The 17,708-nt window shown below is 35.5% G+C and overlaps 1 pseudogene; it reads left to right on the forward strand.

Moving 5' to 3' along the window:
- Positions 1 to 17,708, forward strand: part of LOC145271035 (histone-lysine N-methyltransferase SETMAR pseudogene) — a 107,301-nt pseudogene that overhangs the window by 555 nt on the left and 89,038 nt on the right.

Genomic DNA, 17,708 nt, shown 5'->3' on the forward strand with positions numbered 1-17,708 from the left:
TGTTACAGAGGAGGGATTCACGCGTTAATGTTGTCAAAGGCAAGCGCGCTGATGATCGCTGGAGCCGAGAAACACATGTACATGGTTAACTTTAATGTATCCTTTCTCTCTTTCTCAATATATATATATAAAGATATATATATATATATAGATATATATATGTATATATATATATGTGTGTGTGTTTATATATGTATATGTGAATATACTTAATGAAATTTCAGACAAGATAACATTAATATAGGTATATATGAATTTATTTGTCAGTTCAATAAGGAGAAACATCAATAGAAAGAGGGATTATAAACGCTCTTCATACCAAGGCATTGGGAAGCTGAATGCTTCTCATTAGAACAGAAGAAGAGAACAAGATTACAGATATAGGAAATTGCATCGTCTAGCTTATATATATATATATATATATATATATATATATATATATATATATATATATACGAGAGGCGTGCAATAAGTAATACCCCTGACCCACTTCCAATTGTCTGATCTAGCTGCATTTTGCTGTGCAATGATTTATATCTCTACGGGTTATGTGGTAAATTACAGCTCTAAACTAATTGTGGTTTCTGTTTTACAGGTGTTTGAAATGAGTCAGGTGTGAAATGGAGCTTGTTGAATGTCGAGCAGTGATTCGGTGTTTGTATTTGAAAGTACGCACACCACAGGAGACTTTTGATGAAATGAAATAAACTTATGGTGATAATGCCTCATCATATTACATTGTAAAACGTTGGAATCGTGAATTCAAACATGGCCGGAAGTCTGTGGAAACAGCTCCCAGACCTGGTCGCCCCCTTCTGCCATTGATGAGGCATCTGTCTGTCAAGTTGAGGCTGTCATTTTGGAAGATCGGCACATTACTATTCGCCAAATATTCCAAGATGTCAAGATTAGTACAGGGTCTGTGAAAACTATCATTCATGACCATTTGCATATGCATAAGGTGTCTGCCAGATGGATTCCCAGGTTGTTCACACCATTCCAGAAGCGAGAACGCGTCGAGTGCTCGAGGATGAATTTGGAGATGTGCCAAGAAGAAGAGTCAAAGTTTTTCAAAAGACTGATTACACAGGATGAAACCTGGGTCCATCACTATGATCCAGAGACCAAAGCACAGTCAATGCAGTGGAAGCACTTGGACTCACCACCTCTAAAGAAGACAAAGTAGCAGCCCTCCGCTGGCAAGGTCATGCTCACAGTCTTCGGGGACCAGGACGGAGTAGTGATGACAGATTTTTTGGCAAAGGGTACCACAATTACAGGAACCTATTATGCTTCACTTTTGAGGAAATTAAGCGAAGCTATCAAAATCAAGAGGCGGTGCAAGATCAGCAAAGGTACCCTCCTCCTGCAGAACAACGCTCCGGTCCACAACTCGCTTGTCGCCAGAGCAGAAGCATGGGCGTGTGGTGATGAAATCCAACCCCATCCTCCATACTCTCCTGACCTTGAACACTCTTACTTTCACCTGTTCCCAGCCATTAAGTTGTTTTTTAAAAGAAAGCGTTTCCCAGATGACGCGGCCTTGATTTCTGAAGTCACTTGTGGTTGGAGGACCAACCTGGGGTGTTCTACAAAAACGGTCTCCAGAGCTGCATCAAACGATGGGAGAAATGCATGACTCTGCGTAGGTCCTATGTAGAAAAAGACTAATAACTATGCCACGATTCGTTGCTCTACTGCTATGGGAAGTGGGCGAGGGGCCTTACTTATTGCACTCCCGTCGTATATATAGACTTGTTTGTAATACACCGAATTTTACTGGGTTTGTGTAATTCAGTAAATTTTCATATACCAATGAATTTTAAGCCAAAGAGAGATGACTTTAAATATAAGCTACAAAATTATCATATTTCATAATTGAGCATTCATATACTGTATTAACAAAACCTAAACTTAAAAAAAAAAAGAATTGATAGCAACAAAAAGTGTATTTCATTGTTAGTTACAATTGTTTCAAGACTAATCGGCTATCTTATTTCTTAGAATTAAGACCAGTTTAGGTTTATATTTTATTTAATAGGTAAATAAAGACTAACATTACCTTATACTTATTTAATCCTCATTTATCATTCAAGGTTAGGGATCCCATCCTATTTTTTATTCCATTATTCTCTTTCGTTCTCATCTATTGGGATTAGCGATTATCGGGTATTCTTAGCTTCGAAGGAAGATTATCCGGCTCGTTATTAATTTTTAAAAATTAGTTGAAATTATGGGAAACTCAGAATGGCGTAGGTAGAGAAAACCAGGACCGGTTGATGTTTCTAGTTTGGTAACCCTATGATGCGTCTATGATTTATTAATTAATTAAACAGGTACAGAAAAAATATATATGTATATAAGTAATGGGACGATTCCAATATTTTTAGCGATACCGGTACCATGACCGATTCCGCCCTAAATTCACGATTCCGATACAATTACTGATTCCGATTTTTTTTTTTTTTTATAAATATCTAATTATTTAACTTTAAGATAGTTATTTCCCCTGATTTTCGCAAAAACACATGTGAAATATACAGGAATTTTTCTAAACGTCAAAATCCACTTGTGAAGGATGATCTGTCGATTTTAGCTTTACTGGTATTTTAAAATCAATAAATATTTATCATTTTATGATTATTACCAGTAATAGAAGATATTCGTTTAAATAAAATCAAATAAAAAAGACAATTAAAAGAATCGTTTTGGCATCGGAAAATAGGCATCAAGTTTCCCGATTCAGATACCCCCAAATCTTCCGATTTTTTTCGATTCCCGATTCCGATCCCGATTAATCGTCCCAACACTTATATATATACTAGCAAAAGTACCCGTCGTTGACTAGGTTCAAAAACAGCCTACAGAAAATGGACTCTGATTTATGAAAGGTTATGAAAAAGGAAGGGTTATAAATTTGGGTGGAATTTGGTAGTATGAAAACCAAAGCAAAATATGATGGAAGTAAAAATAAAATAGATAAACCACATCATTTATTATACCATACCTGTTCACACTGAAACACTTATCACAATATTCTGTGGATCTGTATTAAAAAACCTTGTAAAACTTTGTGACAGGTCAGGTGCGAACGAACACCCCATACTTTTATTATATCATATTTCTTCAAACAGAAACATAATTATCAAAGTATACTTACACAGATAGATATGAAAAGTCTTTATTAAAGTTTGTGCCTATTTCCATTCTATGGAGGTCAGGCGCAAACGCAGACTCCACAATTTTAATGAACCTCTGTTCTGCCAGATCAAACATACCCATTCCTGTGTCTCGATATATCTTCTATCATTATATGTAATCAGTTTTTTAAAATAGTCAACCATATTGGAGCCTATTCGTGACCACACACACACACACACACACACACACACACACACACACACACACACACACACACACACATATATATATATATATATAAATATATATATACATATATATATGTGTGTGTGTGTGTGTGTGTATATACACTAGGATTATTGATCCAGCGTTTATCGTGTTAAGGTATATTGCTTGCCAGTAGGTATCCGAGAAAAATAATTAAATCAATTTTTTCTAGGAAGTCACTGCTTATCAAGGCCCAGAGGTCACTCTAGGATAAAGGTTAATAAGTGTAGATGGTCAGACAACATCCGATGATAAGTAATCATGGAACTTGATTAGCGCTTAATTATTTAAGAGGACAGCTCAACAATAACTTATTTATATCACACTTGAAATGGCTATATTATAATCAGCTGGGAAGCAGTTCCACGATATTGTGTTCCACAGATGGACAGTTCAAGGAAAGAAACACATGGAATTTTCGAGAAATTTTAGGTAGACAATGAGAGAAATTGTTTACAATTGCTGTAACCAGGCGGGTATTTGTTGCATATTGTTATAGTGGGGGGAACTATGGATCGAAGTTCAGTTTTGCACCTATCACAAAAGTAAGCATAGAGCAGAGATTGATTCGCAACATCTGTTCTATGAAAATAGGAAGATAGTAGAAAGGCGAAGAGGTTTTGTATCCTTTCAAGGCAGAAAAAGGCTACACTTAAAAACTCTTCCCCATATATGGCAACAGTAATCCATCTTAAGACGCATTTAACTCCTGTACGGGTAGAGGATTGCGTCGGATGTGAGATACTTTCTGTAGCGGTAGCATGATCTCATCATTTTTCCAGTGATTTTAGCAACGGATCTGATGGAGGTCTTTCAGTTCAGGTCAGGGATGAAGGGAAGTCTCAGAAGTTTGTCAAAGCAGGATGCTTCCTCAAGACGAGAGGCGTTCTTTCCAATTAGGGCAATGCATGGGTTTTGGGATTTGGTAGTAAAAATATAGAAGTTTGGTGTTGGGTTAACCCCATTCTATTGCATGTTCAAGATCAGTGGAAAGAGAGAATTTTAAAGATTTGGCTCATTGCTTACCTAGTCTTTGAAGTGTTGGTGTAGACATTAGTATCGTCTGCATAAATGTCCAAAAATGATCGTTGATGATGACGATGGATCCATGAGACACACCAGTGTTAACTTCTACTCACCATCGACTAGTTTAATAAATTTATAAGAGAGAAAAAGTGTGGTTGAAATTCCGTAGCTGAAAATCTTGTGAAATAGATTTTTATGCCAAACCCTATTGAATGCCTGATATGTCAAGAGCCATTGATCCTAAAAAAATGCCATCGTCAATAAATACACTAATACTGTATGATATTACCGTCAGCACATCAGCTGTCGATCTCCCATACCAGAAACCATATTGCTTGTCGCTGAATAGGTTGTTTTTTCTGAAGAGGTTGACAACGTCTCTATCACAAACTTAAGTAACTTACTCATGATCATACAAGTTGATTGATCCATACGGAGGTACAGAAGACTAATTTCCCACATTTGTATATACTGAGCACACCATCGAGGTTTTCCAGCATGTTGGAAAGCACCTGTTCTTATAACCAATGTTTAAACAACTTTATACGTATAAGAGCTAGTTATTTCATGATTCTCTAGAACGGCAAATAGTTTGAATGACTCGATATGAATTGATTTCTTCTTTGATTATTTTAAATCTTAAAAATACTAATGACCTTGATTATTTAAATATTGACACACTTTTTCTTAATACGCTCTTCCCCAAGATATTGTTTGTTTAATTCTATTTTTGTTTTTAGGAAGAGAAAAATCTAATTCAAAATTAATTTCGCTTCTTTACGTTCTAATATACTTCAGATATTTTATGAAGCTAACTGATAATTGCCCACAATGACTCCCGGAGACTGCTAAGAACGATTGGAATACACAATATCCACCCAACATATAATCTTATACAATTGATGTTTACGTACTTCGGATTAGTCAACCTAAATATGTTGATATGCAGTAAAATGGAAAACTCATGAGCTTGTTTACATTGGTTGTATTTTAATCCAAGCATTTTAGGTAAAAATATTGTTACGTACTTACGTGCCATGATAAAATTAGTATAAACTCCAAATCTACCAAATAATGGCCCAGTAGATGTGCTACATAAACCTTTATATAAAAAAAACAAACAAAAAACAATACAAAACAAAAACAAAGCCACAATTACGTTCGGGAATGTATTGGTTTAAAAATAGCGGACTCTAAATTTATCAATTTAAATCAAGAGTTATTTGCTTTGTTTAAGATACTAAATTAGCCGCATAATTCTCCCATATTAAAAGATACGATGAAACACGATACTTCGATACATTCTATTTTTCTTACATTTTTTATCTACTGGATCATTGTTGGCAAATTTTGGAATCTTTAATAATTTCGTCTCGTACGTGAGTACGTGATAATGTTTTCACTTGAAATGCATTGGTTTAAAAGATCACTAATATAAACAAGCACCGAAATCAAATCAAACCAGCTAAATAAGTAAATAAATGTCAGTTTCCCGCGCAATTTCGCTTAGACTTCAATTTCCTACACAGTCATGACAAGTTGACTGCTGAATGGACATTCTCACATTTATTTTTTTGTCAATCATAGTTTTTGTCTTTCCTTTATGTTAGCCCCTGAGAGATTAAACACACACACACACACACACACACACACACACACACACACACACACACACACACACACACACACACACACATATATATATATATATATATATACATTATTTGCACATCAATCTGATTACCCAAGACGCGGGCATAACTTGAGTTTGCTGTACACTTTACACGCACCTTTGCATCTTGCTCCGGGTCTGCAAAGTGTCTACTTGGCGCTACTGAACGAATAAAGCAAAGCAAAAAAAAAAAAAAAAAAAATGTCGGCTTACGACACGATACAAAAAGAAGGAGGTGTTTCTTAATATCACTTTTGGTTACACTTGATGGTTATTTCGGAAGTGCTTATTTCGTTATTGAAAATCGGATTATTTGCAACTCGCAAATGTCCTCTTTCATAAAGTGTCATTCATAGCTCTTCTTTACCAATAACGACCCCCTTTAAGCTATTTATAACGCCCTGATTTATATGATTTTTACAAGAACTGGACCGAACAATAGTTATCTATCTACGTAAAGACATTGAATGGACATCATCGATGATTTTAATCCGGGGTTCGAACCTAGCGACAGGTTGTATAGCCTTATCTAGTAATTCTGACGAGTCATATAAAGGCGTGGATAAATTAATGCACTACTTATCAAAAAAAAAAAAAAAAGAATTAATTGCTTCCTTTAAAAATAAAACACTCTCTAAAAAATATCAAAAGTATTTGAATTAAAGTAAAAAATATTAAACACTTTTGAATTAAAGTCAATAATATAAAAAAAAACATTTTTAATTAAAAAAAAAAAAATACAAGTATTTTAATTAAAGCACATTGTAGAGTTCACTCTCCATCAGAGGAATTATGAACACTATACAGAATCTTAAATGAGTATATTCTTTTCCATTTCTTAATGGGCATCTCAGTGGCCAACAGGGCAAAGACATTGAATGAAAGTCAAATAGTAACTTAATTCTAGCAATCAGACAGAGTGACTGGTGGTATAGTCTTATTAAGACGAAACATATCTGTATTTAAATAATTGGAACATATATATATATATATATATATGTATATATATATATGTATTCACATATAAATATTATTGATTTAGTTTACTTATAAAACAGTGATGTTCGGCATATCTCATGATATTATTGCACCGGCTTGGATTCAGCTGTCTATCTCGCTATCGCCGTTCAGTGATAAGCAAACCTTTGGATAGTAGTAGAAGTATTGAATTTGGTTAATTTGGGCAGAGTCACCTTATACACGTTTTTATATATTAAACTATCAATTAAGTCCCTGCCGTTTTGTTTTTAAATTTTGGAATCACTTTGCAATCTCTCTCTCTTTTTTTTTTTATTCAAGCTCATTTAATTTATTTTCCTGTCATTAAAATGGAATGTTAAGTTTCAAGAAATGAACACCATCTACACTTTAGTTTTGCTTTTTATAGTTTCGATTTATACAAAGGAGATAGCGAAAATCTTATTGGAAATACAGGAAGAAGTTGTAAACTATAAAAGGAAATGCACTATTGATTAATTAGTTCCTACTTTATTTATTAAACCCCAATTTAATTTAAAATTAACAACAAACGGTTGGCTTTGCCAACCCAATATCTGTGCGTAGGTGTGTGTGCGCACATGACGCTACGTTAATATTGAATCAGACTTGGGTAAATATTAATGCTGGCCACATTCGTGTGTCAAAGGCACAGAAGATTGATCGGCAATTTAAAGACTGGGGACGGTTAGATGCGTCAATGATTTCTGTTTGTTTTTCAATAAGGTCTAGGATTGTTTAAGAAGCAGTCTTGCAGAAGAACAGTCCTGATCAGATATTAAACTAAACTAATAAGCTTTTTGGGTCTTTTTATTTTAAACTAGCAAGCGACCCGGCATTGCCCGATCGTAACATCTTTATATCTATAAAAGTGAAATTGTCTGTGCGTATGTGTGTGTGTGTCTGTGTGTGTATTTTTCCCTATCAAATTACTCTATCAATTTTCAGTCTACAAACTGGAGATTGACATATGGATTTAGACAAGCCTGTTCCACAGCTGACATTCTCACTGTAATCTCTGAACGTATATACCATTCACTGGATAAAGCGGGGGAGGGCAGAGCGGTAGCTCTAGATATATCAAAGGCTTTTGACAAGGTATGGCACAAGGGTCTCCTCAGGAAAATTAAATCATACGGTATCACTGGTAGAATACTTAGCATAATTGAATCCTTCTTAGACAAGAGAAAAATCCAGGTTGTCCTCGACGGTCGAACATCTAAACAGTGTGATATAAATGCGGGAGTGCCTCAGGGGTCTAACCTTGGACCTCTATTGTTCCTGATATTTATTAATGACCTCCCCGACAAAACTGCCTCTGAGATGGGTATATATGCTGATGACACTACACTCTATAAAAGGCATGACAGGAAAACAAATGAACACATATCTAAAGAAATGGCAAAAACACTAGAGGATGACCTTCAATCTGTAGTGGAATGGGGACATAAATGGATGGTCACATTCAATGCTGCCAAAACCAAACTGGTTTCCTTCAATAACTACAAGAAACCTTCTCTGCCACCAATAGCAATGGCCAATGACTCCCTGTCTGAGAGTACATCTTTCAAACTGCTTGGCCTAACGTTCACAGGAAACATGAGCTGGAACAATTATATTGAAAACATTGCCAGGGCCGCTGCAAAAAAGGTAGGCTCTCTCTACCGTGCTAGAAAACTACTGACACCTGAAAGTATCCTGTATCTCTATAAGGCCACCATTCGCCCATGTATGGAGTATTGCTGTCACATCTGGGCTGGTGCGTCTACTACTAGTCTCTCGCTCCTAGACAAGGTTCAAAAAAGAGTCGCCAATCTGATAGGCCCTGAACTGGCATCTAAGCTTCAGCCTCTGTCCCATCGACGAAACGTTGCATCCCTCTGCTTGTTCTACAAGTATTTTAATGGTGAGTGCTCTGACGAACTGCAGACACTTGTGCCCCCACGTCGCAGACACCCTCGACAAACCCGACAGGCAGCTAAATCCAACCCCCACACAGTAGAGATCCCTAGATGCAAAAGATCCTTCTACTCCAGTAGTTTCTTCCCCAGAGCCGCTAGACTCTGGAATTCCATTCCAGGATCATGCTTCCCTAACTGTACTGACATGCAGAAGTTCAAGTGCTACGTGAACCGACATCTTGCTGCCCAAATCCCTACATAGTGCCCCCGTAGTTGCTGACCCTGATAGTAGCCCCCTACACCTGAGTGGCAATGTGCCTTGTTTGGGGTGAAAATGTAATTAAAAAAAAAAAAAAAATTGAGATTTGGGAAAATCTTTTTAATTGGTTTTTGGCTGTCAAGGGGTCAAAGTTCAACGATTTGACCTTTGAAACCTCTACCAAGCTCCTCCGACAATTTTGGGTGTAAACATTTGAAATTTTAGATATAGGTTACTTCGACATGGATCAAACTTTTGCATTTGATTTGAGCTCAAAACAATAAATGTTAAGAAGTCAAAATTGGTGTCAAAGTTACAAAAAAATTGGTTACAAAAACAGTTACAAAAAAGTTACAAAACTCTACCAAATTACTCAGCCAATTATTTGTCTAAAAATTTGCAATTTTACATAAAGTGCATTCAGACATAGGGCAAGCTTTTTAATCGTTTTTTTTTTTGCCAACAGTTTGGCTGCCAAGGGGTCAAAGTTCCAAAGATCTTACCTATGCGGTCTCTAGCTAACTATTCAGCAGCTTTTTGGTCTGAACATTTGAAATTTTACATAAAAGGGTATTAGACATGCAACAAGCTTTTAAATCAGTTTTGGAGCAAAAATTTGGCTGCCAAGACGTCAGAGTTAACAGAGTTGACCTTTGCAAACTCTACCAAACTCCTCCGTCGATTTGGAAATTTTAGATGTAGGTTACCTGGAGTGAGTCAAACTTTTTAATATATATATACATATGCACATAATGTTATCAATAGTACTTAGGGCCCGAACGAAGCCGGGCTGAACTGCTATGATGCTTAAAAATGATATTTTAATTTATGCAGATTTCATTTTTAATACTATAGAACCTCTGCTGATTATAATATTGTATTTAAATATATAATAGTGAGTTCAAATGTTAAAATAAAAATATGACTTGAGTGGCACCAGCTAGAATCCAGCAAAAACATATAGCTCTCGAGCATTATTCGTTACCAGGTTAGCTAATCTATACGCATATAAAAACTTAAAAAATGTCGTTGTTACATGTAGAACTGTATATTTGCTTATTCATAAAAATAATTCACTTAGCCGACTTACACCTGCCAAGTTCCATTTCTTTTTAAATTTTGACCTCTTAGAAACTATTGGTGACTAAATATTTGTAGAGTAAAATAGGGACCCCTTCCTCTAAACGTAGCGATTGTGATGGTGTTGCTCGTAGGATGCAATGTAGCATTTTAAATATCACGACTGAAAGTGTATTAAATGGTGTTTGAAAGCTACATAAGATGCTATTAGCTTAGATGTATTGAATTTGTATGTGGCATCTGTAGTTGCAAAACTACAATACTTTCGTCCAGAGGGAAATTTCTGCAGTCATTTTATTATGTAGGAGATAAATTACTGTTAATATTAAGTATTTGCTTATATAACTATAAAGCTGAGTATTTGTCTCCCTGTGACATTGATATTAAAAACCTACTTTTTCCATTGGTATTTATTAGCTTCCCCACGAAAGCAAAACCTTACAAAAGGTCGTTTTTAATATGGAGGAAAACCAGCCCCCTAAAAGGGGCACTCTTGAAGTAGGCAAAAATAAAAATTGCTTTAGTATAGAGTTCCCCCTCAATTGACGAATTAACTTACGTGTCGCATCAGACCGGATATTACACTGTGATCATTTCTCGGAGGCCAGATTTATTATTTTCTATTTAAAAATTATTAAAACAAACTTGTTAATATGTTCAGTTGTGGATATGCGAGCGACTAGACGAAGGTTAATTAATTTGTATATTCATTTTGAAAATGATCGTTAATTAACTATTAGATGATTGGTTCTATTTCATTATTACGCTGAACTCTACTTGTGCATAGTTTCTACATTCTGCATAATTGCGTAGAATTTAAGATGAAAACGCTGTATCACGCATATATAAATGACCTTTTTAGTGTATATGTGAAAAGTCTCTACCATACTCCTTTCTGAATATTTGGTCTACGGAGTTAATATTTGATATATAGGGTATTTGGATCTGCAGCACACTTTCGATTTGGTTTTCACCATACAAGTATTCCTGCTAAAGAATCAAAATTGAAAACAAAGTCGAATAAAACATTGTCTGTTATTTCTTTTGCGCATGCTCCAAGTTAAAGATTTATATGTCAAAGTCACTTAATGGGTAGCTGTTTGTATCCACCTGTCCGTAGCCTAGACGGTCATCACACTGGACAGATAAGTAATAACTAAAGCTGGAACGCTGAACGTTCTGGTTTCGAATCTAGCAGATGATACGCAAACCTTACTTTTTTATTTACTTTTGGAATCATAACTATATATTGGATAATACTCAGTAGTGAATTGGCTCTATAATAATAAATAAGAAATCTGCATGAATTAAAATATATTATTTATTAAAATATGATAATTATGCGTATTTTATGCTAGTTTTATATAAAAGCAATATTGTAATATTTTATACTACTTCAGCCTCCTTAATTTCCAAGATGAACTACGTCTTATTCACATAGTCTGTTGACCCTCCTACAAAATATGAAACAACAGATTAAAATAGTCTATTATATAGAAGTAGGTTATATAACCACAAACACTGATATTATATGTAGTAAGAGATGAAGCAAGTTAAAGAGAGAGAGAGAGAGAGAGAGAGAGAGAGAGAGAGAGAGAGAGAGAGAGAGAGAGAGAGAGAGAGAGAGAGAGAGGATTAATTTTGTATTACGCCAGTTTACTTTTGACTATCAGGACTCGTGTGTTGTCGTTGCTCGGGGGAAATAAAAGAATGGTTTAACTAAAAAATAAAGAAAATAACACGCTGTAAATTATGTAGGTGGTTTAAATAGGATTTAAATTGTCAAAAAATGACTTCCCCTTGGCCAGAAATAAGGCTGAAAATCACTTTGAAATATGCATAGTCTTAACACAAACAGGTCATAAATGGATATGTAAATAAAAACATGTTGCGGTATGTTTTGCTATAGGCCGAGAACTACCACTAATCCTAAGTACTTGTAGCTAAAAACAAACTATAATAAAAAAATAACAAGTACACAAAAATCAAAACTATCTATTTGCGTTTGTCTTTTTATTTTTATTTTTACAAAAATACTGTACCTTTGACATAACACGAGTGAAATATTAGAAAGCACGTTAGTTTTTAATAAGGGAGAAGAGTTCCACAAGAAAGAGCACTCTGAATTAAAGCAAAAATAAACATTCCTCAAATCTAGAAAGGAAATTTTTATCACTAAGCGAAGTTTAGTATCAGAATGGATTTCACATTTAAAATACACTCTTAAAATTTAAGTATATTATTGCTATACATCTTATGAGATGACTAACCAATATTTATGATTTCAGGTTCAAATGAACAGCTACAGCAGGAATTGGAATACACTCCACTAAAACCTGATTATCACAGGTGGTGAATTTCAAAAATGCAATATGAATGTGAGGACACTTTAGAAGAAAGGTATGCAATAAAATTCGGTTTTAAACTTGGAAAAATGCCACCGAAAAATATGGGATACTTCGGACTGATTTGAGACAATCTTGTATGAATTGAGCATCAGTTTTTGAGAGGCCTCAGAGATTTAAGGAAGGCAGGTAGTCTGTGAGGGATGATGAGAAGTATGGGAGGAGTAAGGAAGAAAACGAGAGTTGATTGGCCAAATAAAGAATTGCATGGGTAAGCACAGTCGTGTGTCTATAGAGACAATACATTTGATATCAGTATGGGAACTGCATACACAATTATTCACGAGGAACTGAAAATGCGGAAGCTTTGCGCGAAGTTTGTTCCAAGTGTGCTCAAGAAGATAAGAAAGAAAGGCGTTGTCATGATAGCAAGGAGATGGTCAAGCTGATCAATTCAGATCCCGAAGTTCTTGATGCTCTCGTGACCTGCGACGTAAGCTATATCTACTGCTATGACCCAGAGATTAAGAAACAGAGTTTCCAGTGGAAGCATGCACTCTCCCAGACTCAAGATGGCCAGACAGAGCAAATCCACCTAGAAAATTATGGTGATCCTTCTTTTGATACCACTGGCATTATTTACATGCTCTGGGTTCCCAGTCAAGAAGGAATACCATGTTGAGGTTTTAAAGGTGTTCAGGAAGAGATTCTGTCAGAAGAGGCCAGCACTCTTTATATCAGGTCAGTGGCATTTCCACCAGGACAATGCACCAGTCACAACTCAATCTTTGTCATAAACTATTTGACCAAGATGAGCACCAAGACAGTTCCTCACTCTATCTATAGTCCAGACCTTGCCCTCTGTGACTTTTTGTTATTTCCTAAGCTCAAGGAAAACCTTACAGGCTGTCGTTATGAGATAACTAAGGAGATGAAAGAGGCTCACAAACGAGGACTTTTATGGGGCCTCCCAGAAGTTGTTGGAACGGTCAAAGTGCATTGCAGCTGGACGAGATTATTTCGAAGGGGACCAGAGTTTTATGTGTGCACTATCAATAAAAAACCTATACGAAAAGAAGTCTAGAAACTTAATGAAGGCACATTGTATGTGTATTCGACTGCAAAACTACACATTGAATCAGATGTTAGTTCCGCAACGCACTTGACTTATCCAGAGTTGTCGACATTCATATCTGCCCAGCATTTTTGCAATCCATCGTGGCCAAAAAACGAAGTATCAGGCGAATTTAGATTTGAAAATGCACTCAGTTAGGTCAAAAGAAATCCTACACATTGTCAGGATAAGATCAACGGCGTTTGGTCAAGAGAAAATCTTTAGATCAGACGAGAAAGCTTATGTTCAGCTTACATTTTCGACTCCTGTCATTCTTATGTCAGTTTGTATCGTTAAACATGATATATATTCTATATTCTCTATATAGCTGCCTGCACGCACACACCCGTGCACGTATATATTTATTTATATAGTTATCTACAAACATATCGTATATCATGTCTCATCAGCATGGTCAGACGTAGACAATATTTTCACACTGAAATTCAAAACTTAAAAATGTTATAAGCAGTCGCAAATTTTACGCATATGCTATTACGCTCGTCTCGAAAGAAATTGAAATTAGAATTATAGTTTTGTATTTGTATCAATGATTTTGAAGAGTGATCAATTCTTTCAGAAAGAGCTATGCGGTTACGCTAAGTAGATTTCAGTCAACGACCGAAGAGAAAATGTAGTAAGTCAAATTTTGCTGTTTCACTGAATCACTACTCTTCAGTGTGGCTTGTATTGTTATTGCTTACCCTAGGCATGAAAAGGTTCGTCAAACTAGACTCTTCAGAGTCAAATAAATTTCTTTATTTAAAACATTTCACCCATAAAAAATTTAATACTTTTTAATTAATATTAAGTTTAAATAGAAAGCAAGACCGCAACAGTTATTATTTATTTGGATCGTGACGAAAACTAAGTAAAAAGAAGACGTCGCTTTTTAATATGGTTGCTATTCAATTCTAAAGAGGCATTCTGGACGAAACAACAACAAAAAATTGTCTTTGTAGTGAAGGGGTACTTCTGCTGTAACAATGGACGTAACAGATATTACCCTATGATCTCATTTCGAAGTGCGATCTCGATTCCAAGTTCAATTGTAAACGTTCTTCTGGAACTGCACCGGTTCGTTGTTTGGATGTCTAACGACTTCACATGGTGTCTTAGACTGTTTTTCTAAACCCCTTTCTTTTCATTAAGCTTTAGTTTCATTTTGGCTATTACTACCTAAAGATGATTCGACGAATAATCGAAAGTGCTAGTGATACTTATGGCAAATTTATCCATTTTATTTGCCTTTGGCAGAACAGATTATAAGAAAAAAAAATTCAAAAGTTATAACCAAACACTGGAATTCCATTACTTTAATCAATGTTTGCTTGAATGACAGAATACTGCCTAAATACCGGAACACACACACACACGAACACACACACAGATATATTGTATGCTAGCGTGAATGGTTGTATCTATGAACTTACGGTTCTTCAGAGCTACAGAGTTTTTTCCCCATCGCAATGATATTTAATAGCCATAGAAGCAATAGTCGAAAGAAAAAGAAATAACATGAAAGTAAAAGACAAATAAATAAAAGAACGATTTATAGTATTATATGACTTTACCGCATTGTTAGTTATCACTAGGTTGTTTAGAAGCAAACATTATATGGCAGTCTACAGAACAATGGCCAATTTATTGATTGATGCGATCCGTTTTTTAACCTCAGCAAGTGAATCATTTATATAATTATAATGATTAGCGATCGGAATCTTGGCAAGCAAAACGAAACTGACACATTGAAAAACTGCAATTATCGCCGCGGCTTCTTTGACTTTTTAAATATTGAACAATTAAAAAAGATGCGTCTTTTTTGATGTCAGCCTTTTAATTATTATATGCATAAAAGAAGAGAACACAGGACAAGTAGTTATATATATAATGGAGTTAGAGACGGCTTCGTGGTGGTGTTCGAATCCCTCGACCAGCGGCAATCGTGACTTCCTGCACTGATGATTCCAAAAGTGTGAAACTAATGTCTGTAGGTATAAAAATAACACACACACACACACACACACACACACACACACACACATATATATACATATGATAATAGAGGTATATATAACTATAATTATATATATGTATACATTAAATAATAGAAAATCCACTGTTGTTATTGACATACAAAATTCAAAATTTAACGGTTGAAAGACCAAGCAAATGCAAAACCTTTCGTTGACATCTATGCTGATGACACGGCCATCTATGGCAACACATCAAAGGCCGTAAATGATGATGTTCTCTCTGATTCTCTCTCCTCTGATCTTGAGCGCGTGGTACAGTGGGCAAAGAGGTGGCTGGTTACCTTTAATGCATCTAAGACCAAGCTCCTATCTCTACATCATAAACGCTCTGATCCCCATCTGGCATCAATTGAAATGGATGGCTCTCGTCTAAGGGAGGCCCCAGGATTTGATACGCTCCTGGGTTTGAACTTTACACCTGATCTTAAATGGAACACATACATCAAGTCTGTGGCCAAGGTCGCTGGGAAAATGGTGGGATCCTTCTACCGCCCCAGAAGATATCTCACTAATGATGCAATTCTCTATCTTCGATGTCTTCGATGAGTTGAGATAATAAATAATAAAAATAATATGATGAACAGACAGTTTTGACCAAAGTTAACACCTTACATAGCCTAACACCACGAGGGCATTTGAAAAGTTTTATTACCACATAAACCGAAAGGCCCGACATATAAAATCAACAGAAGGTTCTTTTACAAAGGGCACGTTCGAAATGATTGTTTCTGCTTAGATCACAATTGAACCATGATACTTGACTTTTTCATTTTAAACTTTAATTGAAGCCATTATCACTGCACACGCAGTAAGGCCAGGCATATAAAATCAACAGTAGGTTCTTTGATATGACAGGTGCGTGTTCGAAATGAATGCATCTGTTTAGAGCATAATTGAAGCGTGATACTTAACTTTTTCATTTTAAACTTTAAGTTGAATCATTATATAAAAATACGCTTATAAACTCAACTGCAGGTTACAGTGCAATTTAGACTACAATGTACTGTGGACTAAGTAACTGTGTTGACCGTCATCTCTTCCACTGATGATTGCGTAAGCACGAGACACTGTAGGCGTGTCTGTAGGTATTAAAATTATTTATAATAATAATAATAATAATAATAATAATAATATATATATATATATATATATATATATATATATATATATATATATATACGTCGGTTATATCTATATATTTATCGTGATAGTCTGAATCTACTGATTTGATATTTCGTTCAGGATAATATCATTTATTATCGAAGAAGCCAGCATTGAATTAAGTACGTTTTGTGCAAACACACAAATTAATTGGTTCAGCCTGATTTAATGTTTATAAAAATATATATGGTATCTTCCTTCAGTTTTTACAGACTATGGATACCCACTGTAAGGGTGCTAGCCCGTGGAATTTTTGTGGCAACAGTTGCGCAATCCTCAACTACACCTCTCCTGAGTTGGCGTTGTACAATACCAGTGTCAAGTGGAAGTTCAGGATGATTGAAAACAATGTCGATATAAGCGGAGAGCACATACAGCGTTGAGAATTCCCAAAATGGTCACCCATCTAGGACTAGCCAGGCTGAACGTTGCCTAACTTCAATGATTTGACGCGAACCAGTGTGTCAACGTGATTATTCCGTAAATTATATATATATATATATATATATATATATATATATATGTGTGTGTGTGTGTGTGTGTGTGTGTGTGTGTGTGTGTGTTCTCACTATATAAAGTTATATATATTTTCTGTCTCTCATTCTGTCACTTTTTTCTCTCCCTGGAACTTTTGGCAATATTTGATCATTGTGATTTCACATACCTATCTTGGCAGCAGTCAAATAGCGTAGCGATTTGATGTGACTAGT

This window comes from Euprymna scolopes, chromosome 4 (assembly GCF_053919585.1).
Source record: "Euprymna scolopes isolate OS-2025 chromosome 4, ASM5391958v1, whole genome shotgun sequence".
Taxonomy (NCBI): Eukaryota; Metazoa; Mollusca; class Cephalopoda; order Sepiida; family Sepiolidae; genus Euprymna; species Euprymna scolopes.